We start from the raw sequence: 17,411 nt of genomic DNA, 5'->3' as shown, positions 1-17,411 counted from the left end.
ATAAGACTTCTGCACAGGGAGAGAGAAGATCGTGTCTACAGCTATGTGATGATTTCATTTAAAAATACTAAGTTTTTAAACGTGATTTCAAATGGTGTGTTTCTGTTTCACATTGGACGTAAGTAGATTGCAAGGCTAATGGAAAGTAGAAAAGTTAACTCATGAACATAAAAGAGATATCGATTTGAAAACAAAACATTTATTCATTTACTTCCGCTGCAGTTTTCTTGACTGCTGAATTTTATGAGAAGGGATTGTTCAGGGAGGGTCGTGGGGCTGAAGACCTGGAGAGGAGCTGGTGCTACCGCTGTTCAAATCTGAGGGTAGTGGAGATGGAGACTTGGGGAGGAACAGGTGCTGCCTTTTAAGTCTACGAGAGTCGTTGAGCTGCACGTCCAGGGAGGAGCTGGTGCTGCCGCTATTGTCTTAGGTTGAGGAGCTGAAGACAATGAAGGAGCCAGTGTGGCTGTTCTGTGAGGGTCGTGGAGCTGGAGATCCAGGTGGGAGAGATGTTCTAGCTCTGGGAGTAGCTGATGTTCTACCTTGAGGGCCCTGCAGCTGCAGACCCGGAGAGGGGTTGATGTTGTAGATTGAGGGCCGTGTAGATGGAGACCCGGAGAGGAGCTGATGTTCAGTTTGAGGATCTTGCAGCTGCAGATGTGGAGAGGAGCTGATGTTCTAGTTTGAGGGTCTTGCAGCTGCAGACCTGGACAGTAGCTGATGTTCTAGTTTGAGGATCTTGCAGCTGCAGACCTGGAGAGGAGCTGATGTTCTAGATTGAGGGTCATGCAGCTGAAGACTTGGGGAGGAGCTGATGTTCGAATTGAGGGTCTTTCACTTGGAGACTGAGGAAGGAGCTGATGTTCTAGATTTAGGGTCACAGAACTGGAGACCTGGAGAGAAGGTGATGTTCTAGTTTGAGGATCTTGCAGCTGCAGACCCGGGGAGGAGCTGTTGTTCCGGTTTGAGGGTCTTGAAGCTGCAGACCCGGGGAGGAGCTGATGTTCCAGCTTGAGAGTCTTGAAGCTGCAGACCCGGGGAGGAGCTGATGTTCCGGTTTGGGGGTCTTGCAGCCGCAGACCGGGGAGGAGCTGATGATCCGCTTTGGGGGTCTTGCAGCCGCAGACGTGGGGAGGAGCTGATGTTCCAGTTTGGGGGTCTTGCAGCCGCGGACCCGGGGAGGAACTGATGTTCCGGTTTGAGGGTCATGCAGCTGCGGACCCGGGGAGGAGCTGATGTTCTGGTTTGGGGGTCTTGCAGCCGCAGACCATGGAGGAGCTGTGTTCCGGTTTCAGGGTCTTGCAGGCGCAGACCGGGGAGGAGCTGATGTTCCGGTTTGAGGGTCTTGAAGCCGCAGAACCGGGGAGGAGCTGATGTTCCGGTGTGAGGGTCTTGCAGCCGCAGACCCTGGGGGGAGCTGATGTTCCGGTTTGAGGGTCGTGCAGCCGCAGACCCGGGGAGGAGCTGATGTTCCGGTTTGAGGGTCTTGCAGCTGCAGACCCTGGGGGGAGCTGATGTTCCGGTTTGAGGGTCTTGCAGCCACAGACCTGGGGAGGAGCTGATGTTCTGGTTTGGGGGTCTTGCAACCACAGACCTGGGGAGGAGCTGATGTTCCAGTTTGAGGGTCGTTCAGCTGCAGACCTGGGGAGGAGCTGATGTTCCGGTTTGAGGGTCTTGAAGCCGCAGACCCGGGGAGGAGCTGATGTTCCGGTGTGAGGGTCTTGCAGCTGCAGACCCTGGGGGGAGCTGATGTTCCGGTTTGAGGGTCGTGCAGCCGCAGACCTGAGGAGGAGGTGATGTTCTGGTTTGGGAGTATTGCAGCCACAAACCCGGGGAGCAGCTGATGGTCCGCTTTGGGGGTGTTGCAGGCGCAGACCCGGGGAGGAGCTGATGTTCCGGTTTGGGGGTCTCGCAGGCGCAGACCCGGGGAGGAGCTGATGTTCCGGTTTGGGGGTCTTGCAGCCACATACCCAGGGAGGAGCTGATGTTCCGGTTTGAGGGTCTTGCAGCCGCGGACCCGGGGAGGAGCTGATGTTCCGATTTGAGGAGCGTGCAGCCACAGACTCGGCGAGGAGCTGATATTCCGGTTTGGGGGTCTTGCAGCCGCAGACCCGGGGAGGAGCTCATGTTCTGGTTTGAGGGTCTTGCAGCCGCAGATCCGGGGAGGAACTGATGTTCCGGTTTGGGGGTCTTGAAGCTGTAGACCCGGGGAGGGGCTGATGTTCCGGTGTGAGGGTCTTGCAGCCGCAGACCCTGGGGGGAGCTGATGTTCCAGTTTCAGGGTCTTGCAGCCACGGACCCGGGGAGGAGCTGATGTTCCAGTTTGATGAGCGTGCAGCCGCGGACCCGTGGAGGAGCTGATGTTCCGGTTTGAGGAGCGTGCAGCCGCAGACCTGGGGAGGAGATGACATTCCGGTTTGAGGGCCCTGCAGCCGCAGACCTGGGGAGGAGCTGATGTTCCGGTTTGAGGGTCTTGCAGCCGTGGACCCGGGTAGGAGCTGATGTTCCGGTTTGGGGGTCTTGAAGCCGTGGACCCGGGGAGGAGCTGATGTTCCGGTTTGAGGGTCTTGCAGCCGCGGAACCGGGGAGGAGCTGATGTTTCGATTTGAGGGTCTTGCAGCCGCGGACTCGGGGAGGAGCTGATGTTTCGATTTGGGGGTCTTGCAGCCGCGGACCCGGGGAGGAGCTGATGTTTCGATTTGAGGGTCTTGCGGCCGCGGACCCGGGGAGGAGCTGATGTTCCGGTTTGAGGATTTTGCGGCCGCAGATCCGGGGAGGAACTGATGTTCTGGTTTGAGGGTCTTGCATCCGCAGACCCGGGGAGGAACTGATGTTCCGGTTTGGGGATCTTGAAGCCGTAGACCCGGGGAGGAGCCGATGTTCTGGTTTGAGGGTCTTGCAGCTGTGGGCCCGGAGTGGAGCCGATGTTCTGGTTTGAGGGTCGTGCAGTCGGAGACCCGGAGAGGAGCTGATGTTCTGGTTTGAGGGTCTTGCACCTGCAGACCTGGAGAGGAGCTGATGTTGAGCTGATATTCCAGTTGCAGTTTGAGGGCCGGGGAGCTGATGTTCCAGTTTTATGGCCATGCACCTGGAGACCCAGGGAGGAACATGTAACTGGAACATCTTCTCCCTGCAGTGCCTTCGGCTGCATCGCTCCCAAACTGGAACATCTGTTCCCACCTGGGTCTCCAGTTGCACGGCCCTCGAACTGCATCGGCTACCCCCGAGTCTCCAGCTGCAAGGCCCTCAGAATTGAACATCAGCTCCCCACCGGGTTTCCAGCTTCACGGCCCTCAAACTGGAACATCAGCTCCCTGCCGGGTCTCCAGCTGCACGGCCCTCAAACTGGAACATCAGCTCCCTGCCGGGTCTCCAGCTGCACAGCCCTCAAACTGGAACTTCAGCTTCCCACCGGGTATCCAGCTGCACGGCCCTCAAACTGGAACATCATCTCCCCGCCGGATCTCCAGCTGCATGGCCCTCAAACTGGAGCATCAGCTCCCCACCGGGTCTCCAGCTTCACGGCCCTCAAACTGGAACTTCAGCTTCCCACCGGGTATCCAGCTGCATGGCCCTCAAACTGGAACATCAGCTCCCCGCCAGGTCTCCAGCTGCACAGCCCTCAAACTGGAACATTTTGAACCCGGTGGGGAGCTGATGTTCCAGTTTGAGGGCTGTGCAGCTGGAGACCCAGGAGGGAGCTGGTGTTCCAGTTGTAGGGCTGTGCAGCTGGAGACCCGGGGGGAAGCTGATGTTGCAGTTGTAGGGCTGTGCTGCTGGAGACCTAGGGGTGGAGCTGATGTTCCAGTTTGAGGGCCATGCAGTTGATGACCTGGCGGGGAGCTGATGTTCAAGTTTGAGGTCCGTGCAGCTGGAGTCCCGCGGGGGAGCTGATGTTGCAGTTTGAGGGCCATGCAGCTGGAGACCCGGCAGGGAGCTGATGTTCCAATTTGAGGGCTGTGCAGATGGAGACCTGGCATTGAGCTGATATTCCAATTTGAGGACCGTGCAGCTGGAGACCTGGCGGGGAGCTGATGTTCCAGTTTGCGGGCCGTGCAGCTGGATTCCCGGTGGGAAGTTGATGTTCCAGTTTGAGTGCTGTGCATCTGGAGACCCGGTGGGGAGCCAGTGTTGCAGGTTGAAGGCCATGGAGTTGGAGACCCCGGGGGGAGCTGATGTTCCAGGTTGAGGGCCGTGCGGCTGGAGACCCAGTGGGGAGCTGATGTTGCAGTTTGAGGCGGTGCACCTGGAGACCCAGTGGGGAACTGATGTTGCAATTTGAGGGCCGTGCAGCTGGAGACCCTGTGGGGAGCTGATGTTCCTGTTTGAGAGCCGTGCAGCCGGAGATCTGGTGGGGAGCTGATGTTCCAGTTTGAGGGCCATGCAGCTGGAGATCTGGTGGGAAGCTTATGTTCCAGTTTGAGGGCCGTGCAGCTGGAGACCCGGCGGGTTGCTGATGTTCCAGTTTGAAGGCCAGGCAGCTGGAGACCCGGTGGGGAGCTGATGTTCCAGTTTGAAGGCCCTGCAGCTGGAGACCCGTGGGGATCTGATGTTCCAGTTTGAGGGTGGTGCAGCTGGCGACCCGGGCGGGAGCTGATGTTCTAGTTTTAGGGCTGTGCAGCCGGAGGCCCAGGGAGGAGCTGAAGTTCCCATTCGAGGGCCGTGCAGGTGGAGACCTGGGGAGGAGCTGATGTTATTCTAATTTGAGTGTTATGCAGCTGGAGATGCAGGGATGAGATGGTCCTGTGGTTCAAATGTGAGGGTCCTGGAGCTGGAATCTACTTGAGGGGCCAATGCTGCCTCTGATATCTTAGGTCGTGGAGCTGGAAACCCGCGGAGGAGCTGGTATTGGTGTTTCTAGTTGAGGGTCGTGGATCTGGAGATACAGTGGGGAGCAGTGTGGTTCTAGTTTGTGGGTCGTGGAGCTGGAGACCCAGGGAGGAGGTGGTGTGTTTCTAGTTGAGGGTCGTGGAGCTGGAGACCCAGGGAGGAGCTGGTGTGTTCTAGTTGAGGGTCGTGGAGCTGGAGATCTGGGGAAGAGCTGGTGCTGCAGTTCAAGTCTGAGGGTCTCAGAGTTGGAGCCCCCAGGAGGAGTAGGTACTGCCACTGATGTCTTAGGTTTTGGAGCTGGAGACCTGCGGACAAGCCGGGCTGGTGTTCTAGTTTGAGGTTCGTGGAGCTGGAATCCTGGTCAGGAGCCAGTGATGCTGTTTAAGTCTGAAGTTCGTGGAGCTAAACACGGAGCCGATGTTGGGGAAGTAGAGAGAGAGAGTTTCAGGATGCCACTTGAAACTGTACATGTAGCTGAATCCCAAGCAAGTTAAGTCTGGGAGCTTCTCAGTCCTTGGGATCAATGCATTCCTTTTTCTCTTACACAGTTTGGATTTGTTTTCTGTCTCACAAGAGAGAAAGACCCTGATTAATACCCTCAGGAATTGAAAAGCTTAAAAAAAACTAAATGATATTGGTATAATAATAATAGAAATTAAGCTATGATTATCCTGACAGACAAAATCACACACCACACACAATATATGTCTTTTCAATCAGTTAGTAAAATAAAATATAAATTGAAAAATAGACCCATGCAGAGCTATAAAAAGTTATTTCTTTTTTTCATGTTCAAAAATATTTAATTCACTTCAAAATGTCATACAAATTATGGTGGTTTCTATGCACCCCTACAGCTTCAGTCATTTAGCTCAGGTACATACTAAAGTAATATATTAACTTTTCCAGTACAGTCGTGTTTCATACCATTGACATTTGCATACTCTAGAATAATTTAGAAAGACATGTGTATTATTCACAATGTTCAGAAAAGCAAGCAAAAGGTCAAGGAACCTGCGTGGTTCTTCTGAGATGGCCTCATATCAGCTTCATAAACATTCATTCTACAAAATAGTAAGCTAACATTTGAACACAATTTCCAAAAATAAAGAATATTTTCTCATAAATAATGAAGTCTTTTTCTCAGGCACCTCAGAAGTATACAAAAGAATTTGAGTTTGAACAGATCTCTTGGAATGTGTTTAACCTGCTATTTCAACAGACTTAAGATTTCCAGGGTTTCACAAAGGCCAGATTTTATTTCAGTTACTCAGAAGAGAAAGAAAATGTCTTCTGAAAGAGGTGAACTGAATCATTACCAATAGAAAAAGTATCCACTGTATTCATCTCTTATAGAAACAGAAAAATATAACATTTCCCCCCTTAGAATAATATATATATATAAAACTTAAAGTTCCATTGTATGTAGCCGAACAATAAAATCTGTAAACCAGCATGAAACCCTATTAGTCACATGTTAAAATGTTGAAACTATGACCAAAATATGAAAACTGCTAGAGCTATCAGAAAGAGACAAGTGAAAAAGCTTCTTGCACATGTATAAACTAAATGTGATAATCTCAAAAAACTTTTCAAAATTCTAATTACCTTCCAGTTTAGAAACTTCAATCCTAAATTAAAAAAAAAAACTATACACAAACCACTGATTTGCCCAGACCAAAAAAAGAAAGAAAGAAAGAAAAAAATCAGCGGTAAGGTAAGCAGGACCCAGAGGAGCTGATATTCACAGTTCTTACATGTACAACTCTTTCAGGAATTATCCATAAAGTACTTTATTTTACAACCTGCTTTTCTTGTAAAACTAAAGGTCCACTTTTTTACATAAAAGTTTTATACGGTGTTAAAATCAGAACTATATGTGAAATACTGCATCGAAATGTTTCTAAATAGTCTTGTTCCATTGGTTCATCGGTGGCTTCTGTGGCTTCGTCATCATTTTCCATGGATGATTCTGAAAGAATCTCTCCAGTTTTACTGGAATTGGATCCTACTAATTCTTCTGTTTCACGGCAGTCAACCACTACTTACAGGGCCTTCGTTTTCATTACCTTCAGAATGTAGTAAATCTGTCTCAGCTTGAGACACATCAGATTCCTCCATTTGATTATTTTCCTCAGTAGTCTCTTCATTCACAGTTAAGGTATCATCAGATTCTTTTTCCTGATTTTTTCTTTCTGGGATCATTTCTCTTGATATCATAAAAGACTCTAAAAACAAGCAAATGTTGTTGTACTTAAATTTTATTTTCAGAATACCTCCACAGTTAAGCTTCATGAATTCTGATGTTCTATAGTTCAAATCACATCCCCTGAAATTCAGCAGCAGCTACATACAGGTGGGAGAAAAGCCCAACATTGGCATTATAAGGAGTTCCATAATGTAAAATTCTTTCACGAAAACAATCAATGCAAGAATTTGAGGATCTCCTTACTCCTCCCCTTTACGAATGGCCTCTCAATACCTTCTTCTTCTTCATCCTCTTCTTCATCCTCTTCTGTATGCCCTGCCGGGTACAATGGCTTTGTCTTTATCCTGAGATGAAGATGATGCTTCTGTTTCTTCTACCATAACTGAAGAAATTTTGCTGCAAGTCGTTTCACTGGCTGTTTCTCTGACTTCGCCTTTTTTGTCAAACCTGAGTCTTTTTACCTCATGCCCCTCAGCTTCCACAGCATCTTCATCTGGATGTTTATTTTTCAAAGGGCTCACTGAGGAAACTTCTGATTCAGATGTTGAAGAGTCACTGTGATTTTTCTCTTCATTTTGCTGCAAATTTGCCTCTTTGCTGTCCGTGCTCTCAGGCGACCCATTTGTTGTCATGGGGGCTGACAAACCTTTGGTCGATTAAGTGGCCTGGATGTCCCAGGCCCATTTATATTAGACCTCTCAGTATAGCTTGGTGCATTTCCAGGAAACATAACACCATTCGTTTGACTTAAACTATTGGAATTGTTTTTCTCTGAAGAAGGATAAACACAGCTAACAACCATCACATTCTTTTCTACTCCTCTGAGAAATTTGTCTGTTCCTGTATAGTTTCTCCTTGGATCTGTTAACAATTCACATAGTTGCTGAATAGTAAAAGGGATACCATTAAATCCAGTGACAATTTTCTGTATTCTTTATTTCATCAAAGGGAATATATTCGACATTAGGGTTGGGAGGTCCTCTTGGCCCAGAAGCTGAAGTTCTGAAATCATCCATCACTTTCTCCGGTTTGAAAATAAAATAGTCTTTAAATTGGGACCACTGAATCTGTTTCTCCAGTCTTGGCTACATGACAAAGAAACTGATCCAGGACAGGACAAACTTTCCTTTTCCCCCTCTTCTCAAAATCTTCCAGCGCCTCCTGGAGCCCCTCAACATCCATGGCTTCCCGGACTCCCTCACAGCCTCCGCCTCCCTCCGAGGGTCTCTTGGGGACCGGAACGCCTCCCCCCACCCTGATGTCCTCCCACTCCCTTGCACACACTCCAGCATGCAGGCCAAGTGGGGTGGGGGGGGGAAAGAAGGGAGCCAGGGGAAGCGTGTGAAAGAGTGAGACCGACAGAGCGAGCACCTCCCCAAGCCGCTACCACCAACCCTCCAACATGGCCCCTGGCACGTCAACCTAAAAAGTTATTTCTTGGAGAAGCGATGGATGACAGAGATTAATCTGAGAGTTACTATTAATGGAGAAACTTAGAACTTACCATTTTTCCTGTGAGGTTTTGGTGCTGATACTGCTATTCTGTGAGTTCTGGCAATTGAGTCCGTTCACACAGCCTGGTGATGCAGCAGGTGTCACAGAAGGACCCTGTCCCAGCTGGTCCTCCTCCACTGCTATGATGGTGTGGCCTCTGATCTGTGACCGTGTCTTGAGGGGAGACCAGGCCCTTGATCACAAGCGTATCCATGGTGAGGTTCCATGGATGGAACCTCGTGGATGTTGCTTCCTGATGGTCATCTGCCGCCTTGCTTTTTAATGCATCTTGTTTATAACTATCTTCTAAATATTGAATAGAAATAAAGCATTTGTACAGTATGGGTAAGGTATAAAGAATATTGACACATTGGACACAGAGGAGCTCCACCAAGTTTAGGGAGAAGAATCTGAAGAGACATAACTTTGGATGCTCCCTGGAGGCCCTGCCCGAGTCCCAGTCCCTTCCCTTCTCCTACGGAGGGAATCACTTCCTGCTTTACTCTTTATTATTCCCACACTTTCCTTCATAGTATGTTTCTTTCACCGTGTGTGTACATCCCTAAAAAATATGCCATTTAGTTTTTGAACTTTGTTTTCTTTTTGAGGCAGGGTCTTGCTTTGTTGTCTCGGCTGTAGTTTTGAACTTTGATGTGAGGAAATTCTCCTGCGTGGCTGCTCCTACACTGCATGACTCTGAGCATCTGCTCTATATATATTTTTGTCCTCCATTCTCTCCCTGAGACCCACCCACACTGATGTGGTTCATTTTCATTGCTGCATGATCTCCCGCCGTCTGAGGGGAACATGGGAAATGTCTTCATCTTGCTGTGGATGAATGTTTGGCCAGGTTGGAGCCCTTAGGACTGTGTTTCTTTGGGAACACTCTTGAGCATTTCTTTTGTACACAAGTGCAAGTTTCTTCTGGTCAGTAGCTTTCAAATTTTAAAATTTCATCCCAGGTAAGAAATGTAATTTTCCTCATAACCCACAACACACACTCTTTCATATACAAACATAACAGAAATATACTTCACAACCGTTCTTAGCAGTGCCTGGTGTTCCTGCTTCTCTCCATTCTCCCCAACACTGGCATGGATTGGGTTGTGGGATTTTTGCCCGTCTGGTGGGTGTCACGTGATATCTCCCCCTGTTAGGCTGAGCCCCTCTTCATGTTTTCATTAGCCATTCCTCCACATTTCCTCTTCTGTGGAGGGCCGGTTCAGCTCTTTTGCCCAGTTTCTGTTGTTTGAGTTTTTGCACTTTTCCTTTATTATTCCTATTATTATGTTTTTGAGACAGAGTCTCACTCTGTCACCCAGGCTGGAGTGCAGTGGCGCGATCTCAGCTCACTGCAACCTCCACCTTCTGGGTTCAAATGATTCTCCTGCCTCAGCCTCCCAAGTGGCTGGGATTACAGGCACATGCCACCATGCCCAGCTAATTTTTATATTTTTACTAGAGATGGGGTTTCACCATGTTGTCCAGGCTGGTCTGAAACTCCTGACCTCAGGTGATTCTCCCACCTCAGCCTGCCAAAGTGCTGGGATTACAGGCATGAGCCACCATGCGCGGCCTGCCTTTTTCTTTTTCAAAAGGACTCTTTCTAGATTATACCTATTCATTCCGGTGACTATCTGTGTGGCAAAGATGGGTTTGAATCCACCAGGATAATCATGCTGGATCTCCTCTCTGATGGGAGAAGAGACAGAGAGGGATAGAAGGGTACAGAGAATCAGAGCCAAGAGGAGGCCGAGTCAGGCGGGGGTTGCAGGCTGCTGTGAGGACTTGGCTCCTTCTCTGAGTCGGGTGGGATTAGCAGGGGATTTAAACAGAGGAACCATGGGATCTCCCTTATGCATTTCTGCCATGGTTGGCTCAGCTGAATGCACCTCTTGAACAAGACTTGGCCTTGGACACCCAGAGGCCCTTGGTTGAGGGTTTACCTCCTGGCATGGCCACTGACACATCCACATTTGGCTCCCACACGGCTGGGCGGCCTCGAGACCTGCTCTGCCTGGGCTTCTCATTGGTGGCATTTCTCAAGTTTGTACCCTCTCAAGTCTGCCCCATCCAGAAAACCAAACACCTCTCTCTCCTACATGGAAACCCCTGTCAGCACCTCCTCCTGACTCACAGGGCATCCCGTCAACATCACAGTCCTGACCTTCCCACACGGACAAGCTCATGGGACCCCCTGATGGACCGGGACAGCGCCAGCACTAAGACATGCCCTGAAACTCACAGGAAGAGCGGACCAAGAAGACGGGAACAGCACAGGGCACTGGGAGCTGCAAATGCCCACGATACTATGAGAGATGGAGAAAGGTATGGCCATGGCTGACACAAAATGTTACTCAACATTTATTAAAGGCCTAAATGGAGAACATAACGCTATCAAACCCTTAGGTAAAAACACAGGAAAATTTGTATGGCCTAGGGTTAGGCGAAAAGTTCTTAGACATGACACCAAAAGCATGATTCATAATATATATGTATTATATATATGTATATATTATTAATATATACTTATATACATGTATATATTATTAATATATACTTATATACATGTATATATTATTAATATATACTTATATACATGTATATATTATATGTACATACATATATAAAAGTATACATATGGCTGGGTGCGGTGGTTCATGCCTGTAATCCCAACACTTTGGGAGGCTGAGGCGGGCGGATCACAAGATCAGGAGATGGAGAACATCTTGGCCAAAACAGAAAAACCCCATCTCTACTAAAAATACAAAAATTAGCTGGGCATAGTGGTGTGCGCCTGTAATCCGTGCTACTCTGGAGGCTGAGGCAGGAGAATAATTTGAACCCTGGAGGGGGAGGTTGCAGTGAGCTGAGATCATGCCATTGCACTCCAGCCTGGGCCACAAGAGGAAAACTCCCTCAAAAAAAAAAAAAAGTATACATATGTAAGTATATATGTGTATATTATATATATATATGAAAGTCTTTTCAGGTATTTTAGTAATTAGAAAATCTGCACCAGGGACTGCTAATTAACATGTTATTGACTGAGAACATGTGACCCCATTGTCAGCATTCACACTGAAGCCTTGCTTCAGCTGTACCAACTGCTGCAGTGAGATGCATTCTCGATTTATGTTCTGTTTTCCAGACTTCTCTTTTCTGTCCTCATTGAAAAGACAGCCAGCTTTTGTAAGCTTGCCTTGGGGATGTTAGCAGGAGAAATGTTGGCAATTCAAGGCTCTTCTGGTTTTATAAGAAAACCAGATTTTGCTGGGAGGCCTGGAGTAGAAGAGAGGGCCTTGGAGAAGCAAAAATGGGAGGAGAGACATTCCTAGAGATCAGGAAGAGGTAAGTGTTTTCCCTTAAGTGTCCCTTCCTAATGCTCTCTTGAGAGGTCTCAGGCTCCTAAATAATTCCTGCCACCTAAACAGAATCAGGTTCATCAGATTCAAAGGGATTAGGAATGCTAGGAATTTGGGGGACTTCAGAGATTACCTGTGACTACTAAGCATAAGGAACTATTTTCTATGCACGTGGTTATTATGTCCATTGCATTTGTATGGTGGAAACACTATACATATGATGAGGTGCTATTGTGCCTCTCTCTGTGTTCAGTAACATGTTGCTGGTATAGCTTGAAATTAGTCATGGTGGCAGTATTTCCACCATAGAAATCAGCACGCATTACAAATCAGGGCTTGATTTGTTTTTTGTTGATTGTCTAATCTTAAGAAAGTGATGGAAAAAAAATAACACTACAGATTAAATTTTAAAGTGTGTTCTGTCTGTGGTTTTACATTGTGAATAACATAGAGAATTGAGAAAATATTCTTTCAGTATTTGAAAACTATTATCTAATTCAGTAAAGAAATCTTGCACATCATCATTAATTTAAATTTTCCTAATGTACGTCTTCATTGTTTTACTTTTCTCTTACTCACTAATGTATAGGAAAATACAACCCATACTCATGTCAGAGCTAAACTCATAGGTTAACGACGTGAGCAACTTCTTTGTTGAAATAGATAGGATTGATAGTAATGAAGCATTTATTCATAGTAAAATTTATAAGAAATTTATGCATATGAACACACCATTTTTGGAAGAGCCAGTTGTTAAACAATTACCCATACACCATTGTTTGAGCAGCATACCACTGCTTTTCGTCACTCTGTTTCAACCTTCCCATCATTAAAAGCTTTTGCAATTTACTTTTTTTCTTTCTGTTTTGAAGTTTCTATTCCTCTTACAATTTATAATCTTTTAAGCCAATGTCATGTTCAAAATTGTACCTTCCCTTTCCTCCCCACTCCCCAGTTCTGAGGTTTTTCTCCCCCTACTTGCAGGTATTTTTTGCTCCACACTGTGGTTCATTTCCTCTTTGCTTCTGTTTTAGACTAAAAACATAATCCCTACCTTCATTCTGTTCTGTAACTTGGCTTATACAATAAAAAAATATATATACTAGGCTTTGAGTAATTCTGCATAGTGATTCTTCTTAGTAGTACCAGTACCAAACTAGTTTCTAGCTTGCTAGCATCCTCCTCTGTAAGAGTGATTTGAATTGTGTGCCTTGCAGAAGGACCAGCTCCCACATCATTGTTACAAGCTGTTGACAGTCTCCTTTCTCTCTCATACTTTGTATGGTCCTAAAAATCCTTGGTGGTAGGAAGGGCCAAGATAAACCAAGTTGAGGCTATATCCTGCTACAACTGCTATAATCCTGGTCCAACTCACAAACACCACCAGGAGAATGGGACTTACTATCTCCCAGTTTGGAGGCCCACCTAAACAGCAGTCGTGCTTGCATTTAGAGAAGGCAAAATTAATCCACTTTCAGTAGTCAATTTACCAGGCCATATCAGCAGGAGAGGTTGCAGGAATCCACAGCTCTCAAGAAGCTCTTAATAAATATATTGGATTCACATATTTATATAAAATAAACACATACACTAGAACTTCTTCCTTTTTACTTTAACATATTCAGTTTGCCACTTTGTTCCTTAACTGAAATGAAATTTAGGGTGAGGTTTAGACAAGCAGAAAGAGTGGGGAAGAAATACTGGAAGGATATGTGTGGTAGATTTGAGGTTCAATGCCATTTTAGGCATGTTCTTATGTATCATTCTATTACCATGATGTTATGATATTTGCTAATATGTGTATCTCATTATAAAATTAGTTAATGTATGGGCACTGAGAGTAGTGCTTGGCACATAATGTGTGTTCAATGATTGTGTCAGTTGAGATAGAATGGGATATGCTGCTTGAGCAGGAGACTCACAACCAAGGTTGTTCCCAGCTACACCATCTGAAACATGTGGCTTCCAAGATAACTTTGGAGAGCACAGAGGATTGTCTGACACGATTTGTAAGGCTGGCATAGAAATGACTTACTTCATTTCTCCCCACATCCTGTGGGCCAGAACCTAGTCATATGGCCAATTTAACCATAAGTAAAACTGGGAACAATAGTGGAAAACACAGAGTGATATTTAGACTGCCTAACTCTGCCACCAAAAGCACTACCTATAGTAAGAATAGGAATATATATGTATATATAACAATAGATATATATTCCTATTGCAGCGGGTTTGCTTCCAGAACACAGGTGTCATGAAAACCACCCCTAAAAGCCAAAATGGGAAAGGAAAAGATTCAATCAATGTTGTCATCATTGGACACATAGATTCGAGCAGGTCCACCACTACTGGCCATCCGAACTACACATGTGGCGGCATCAAAAAAGAACCACTGAAAAATTTGAGAAGGAGGCTGCTGAGATGGGAAAGAGTGTCTTCAACTATTCCTGGGTATTGGATAAACTGAATGCTGAGTGTGAATGTGATATTACTCACCATTGATACCTCCTTGTGGAAATTTGAGACCAGCAAGTGACTATCGTTGATGCCTTAGGCCACAGAGACTTTATCAAAAACATGATTACAGGGACATATCAGGTTGGCTGTGTTGTCCTGATTATTGCTGCTGGTGTTGGCAACTTTGAAGCTGGTATCTCCAAGAACGGACAGACCCATGATCATGCCCTTCTGCCTTACACACAGGGTGTGAAAAAACTAATTGTTGGTGTTAACAAAGTGGATTCCACTGAGCCATCCTACAGCCAGAAGAGATAGGAGGAAATAATTAAGGAAATCAGCATGTACATTAAGAAAACTGGCTACAACCCAGCCACGATAGTATTTGTGTCAGTTTCTGGTTGGAATGGGGAGAATGTGGAGTTCTAATGTCCAAGCATAGGAGAAGGTGGGTGTCCCAGCTCCTGGGGGGAGAAAGAGGGAGGGGAAGAGAGAGAGAGAAAGACAGAGGATATTTTCCTTTCCTTTGCCTTTTTGTTCTATCCAGGAACTCGGTGACTGGATGATGACTGCCCACATTGGGTGAGGGCGGATCTCCCTTACTCAGTCACTGCTTCAAAAACCAGTCTCTTTCAGAAACATCCTCATGGATATACCCAGAAGTAATGCTTTACCAGCTGTCATGGTATCTCTTAATCCAGTCAAGTTGACACATAAAATGAACCACCACACTCTCTATAATGGGAGAATAACCTAATTTTATTTTTCCTACTGAGAGAACCACCAAAATGGCAGCAATTGCTTTCCAGAAACCAACTAAATGAAGGTACAGAGTTAAAATTAAGTGTATTTGAAGAAATGCTATATAGACAGATAGATATTTTTGAGATGGAGTCTCACTCTGTTGCCCAGGCTAGAGTGCAGTGGCGCCATCTCGGCTCACTGCAACCTCTGCCTCATTGGTTCAAGCAATGCTCCTGTCTCAGGCTCCCGAGCAGCTGGGATTATAGGCACACACCACCACACCCGGCTACTTTTTGTATTTTTAGTAGAGACAGGGTTTCACCATGTTGGCCAGGATGGTCTCAAACTCCTGACCTCAAGTGATCCACTTGCCTCGGCCTCCCAAAGTGCTGGGATTACAGAAGTGAGCCACCACACCCAGCCCAAGAAATGCAATATTTATTATGCACTTGAGTTTGCAGTCTGAAAGTTGAGAATTTACTCCATTAAAACATATTCTCTATTCAGAGAGAATGAAAGATATTGAAGTGTTTTTAACTTTCAGAACTGTTTCATGGAAGTGTTAATAAAGCCTCACTGTTTGAAAGCACTGGAAGAAAAGGTTATGAGATACAGTCTTCTGTACGTTAGTTTGCAACATAGAGATCATTTGATAAAGGGTGGACTTGAAAATGAGTCCTACTTCATCAGCAAAGAAGTCACCAGAATGACTGTGCTCTTGCACTCACCCTCCCGGTGCCTCAGGACTACAGGTTTAGAGCTTCCAGTTCCACTAGAGCACAGTGTAGACAATATGGATTCCTGATAAAAAGTTTTCAGCAAAATGTAGTACAAATGCAATGTTAATTGTATACATTGTGTAATACAAATACAAAATACAATGTTCCATTTTGTACTTTTATAAGTTTAGAGCAATGTATTCATTTTCTCAAGATCACAAAGTAGGTCGGTGGTATTGTTAGGTGTTCTGTGAGTTTTGAGCTGGATTTTAAAGGACGAATGTGAGATTTCAATAAAGAAAAGGGGAAAAGGCATCTCAGAAAAAAGAATGGTGAGAATAAAGGTGCAGAAGAAAGAAAACCATTTACCAAGTATACTTAGGGCTCAATAAGCAAATCATTTGCCTAGATGAGTAGTGGGAGAGAAGACTGGAATGTAGGTCCAGAACAGATCACAGAGTGCTTAGAATGATGTCAAATTATGTTTGGATTTGTTTTGAAAGCTAATGTATGCATAATTTCTTTACAGGGAAGCACCATAATCCAAATAGGAAGTTACTCTACCAGTGGATGTAGTGTTGGTTATAGGTGGAAGACTAAAATCAGGAGGCCTGTTAGGAGGGCGATGTATTTATCCAAGTGTATTTTGACTTGGATTACTATTATGGAGTCAGCAGTGACCCTGAGGTTTTCAGCTTACGTGGCTGAGTTTTCACTATCTCATGTTAAGGCTGAAAGATATTTATATGTTTTCAAAATGAAACTTTGAGGTCCTGCTTCTTTTTCCTTTCTTTATTTGGAAGCATCCATTCTATCTTGATTGCTAGAACATTCAGGCTTCCTTTATTCCAGCAGTGTCTGTGCCAGTGGCGGAGGCACTGATATCTTCATGGACCATTCTGTAGGATGCTTTTATGAGTTGTTTTTTTCTGCCTAGCCTCCAGGTTGGGTTCTTCAACCCTTCCAGAGATTCTATGAGCTGCCCACTATTACTTAATACATTCCTTTTCTGCTCAATTTCCCCAGAGTTAGTTTCTGTTACTTGCAATTAAGAACTTTAACTGATTAGTTTTTCTTATTTGATGCCATAACCCAGAGGTTAATTAGAATCACCCTCCTCCCAATAATATTTACATAAGATTGATTCAAGCCGCATTCCATGGATCGTGGAAAGTCTAATGTCTTCTTCAAGATTCCTGTACATTCTGCAGGGGGCTTAGACTCTCATGGACACCTTTGATTCAGATCTTTGGCTTCCTCTAAATCAAGATTCCTCAATCTTGGCACTATTGACATCTTAGGCTGGAAAATTCTTCCTGGTGGATGGCTAGCCTGTGCACTGCAGGATTCTTGACAGCATCCCTGGCTTCTGCCCACTTGGTGCCAGTTGCTGTCCTTCTTCCCTGCCCCATCCCAGTCCCCGTCCCAGTCAAGACAATCAAAAGTGCCTTAGGAAATTACCAGGTATTCCTTGGGGGGCAAAATCACTTCTGGTTGAAAATCACTATGTCTAAATTAATTCAGTTTAGGAAATGGCATCTGTTATCCTTCTTCTCTACCAAGTCAACCTATGAGTGGAACTCAGATACTTAA

At 45.9% G+C, this 17,411-nt stretch overlaps 2 pseudogenes; one reads left to right on the top strand and one right to left on the bottom strand.

Annotated features, from left to right (window-relative positions):
* Positions 1-6,755: 6,755 nt before the first annotated feature.
* LOC129484387 (serine/threonine-protein phosphatase 4 regulatory subunit 2-like) lies at positions 6,756-8,201 on the bottom strand (annotated as a pseudogene).
* A 1,648-nt stretch (positions 8,202-9,849) lies between these two features.
* LOC134731706 (elongation factor 1-alpha 1-like) lies at positions 9,850-16,003 on the top strand (annotated as a pseudogene).
* The last annotated feature ends 1,408 nt before the right edge of the window (positions 16,004-17,411 follow it).

Source organism: Symphalangus syndactylus, chromosome 1, assembly GCF_028878055.3.
Source record: "Symphalangus syndactylus isolate Jambi chromosome 1, NHGRI_mSymSyn1-v2.1_pri, whole genome shotgun sequence".
Classification (NCBI taxonomy): Eukaryota; Metazoa; Chordata; class Mammalia; order Primates; family Hylobatidae; genus Symphalangus; species Symphalangus syndactylus.
This window is presented reverse-complemented; position numbering and strand designations above follow the sequence as displayed.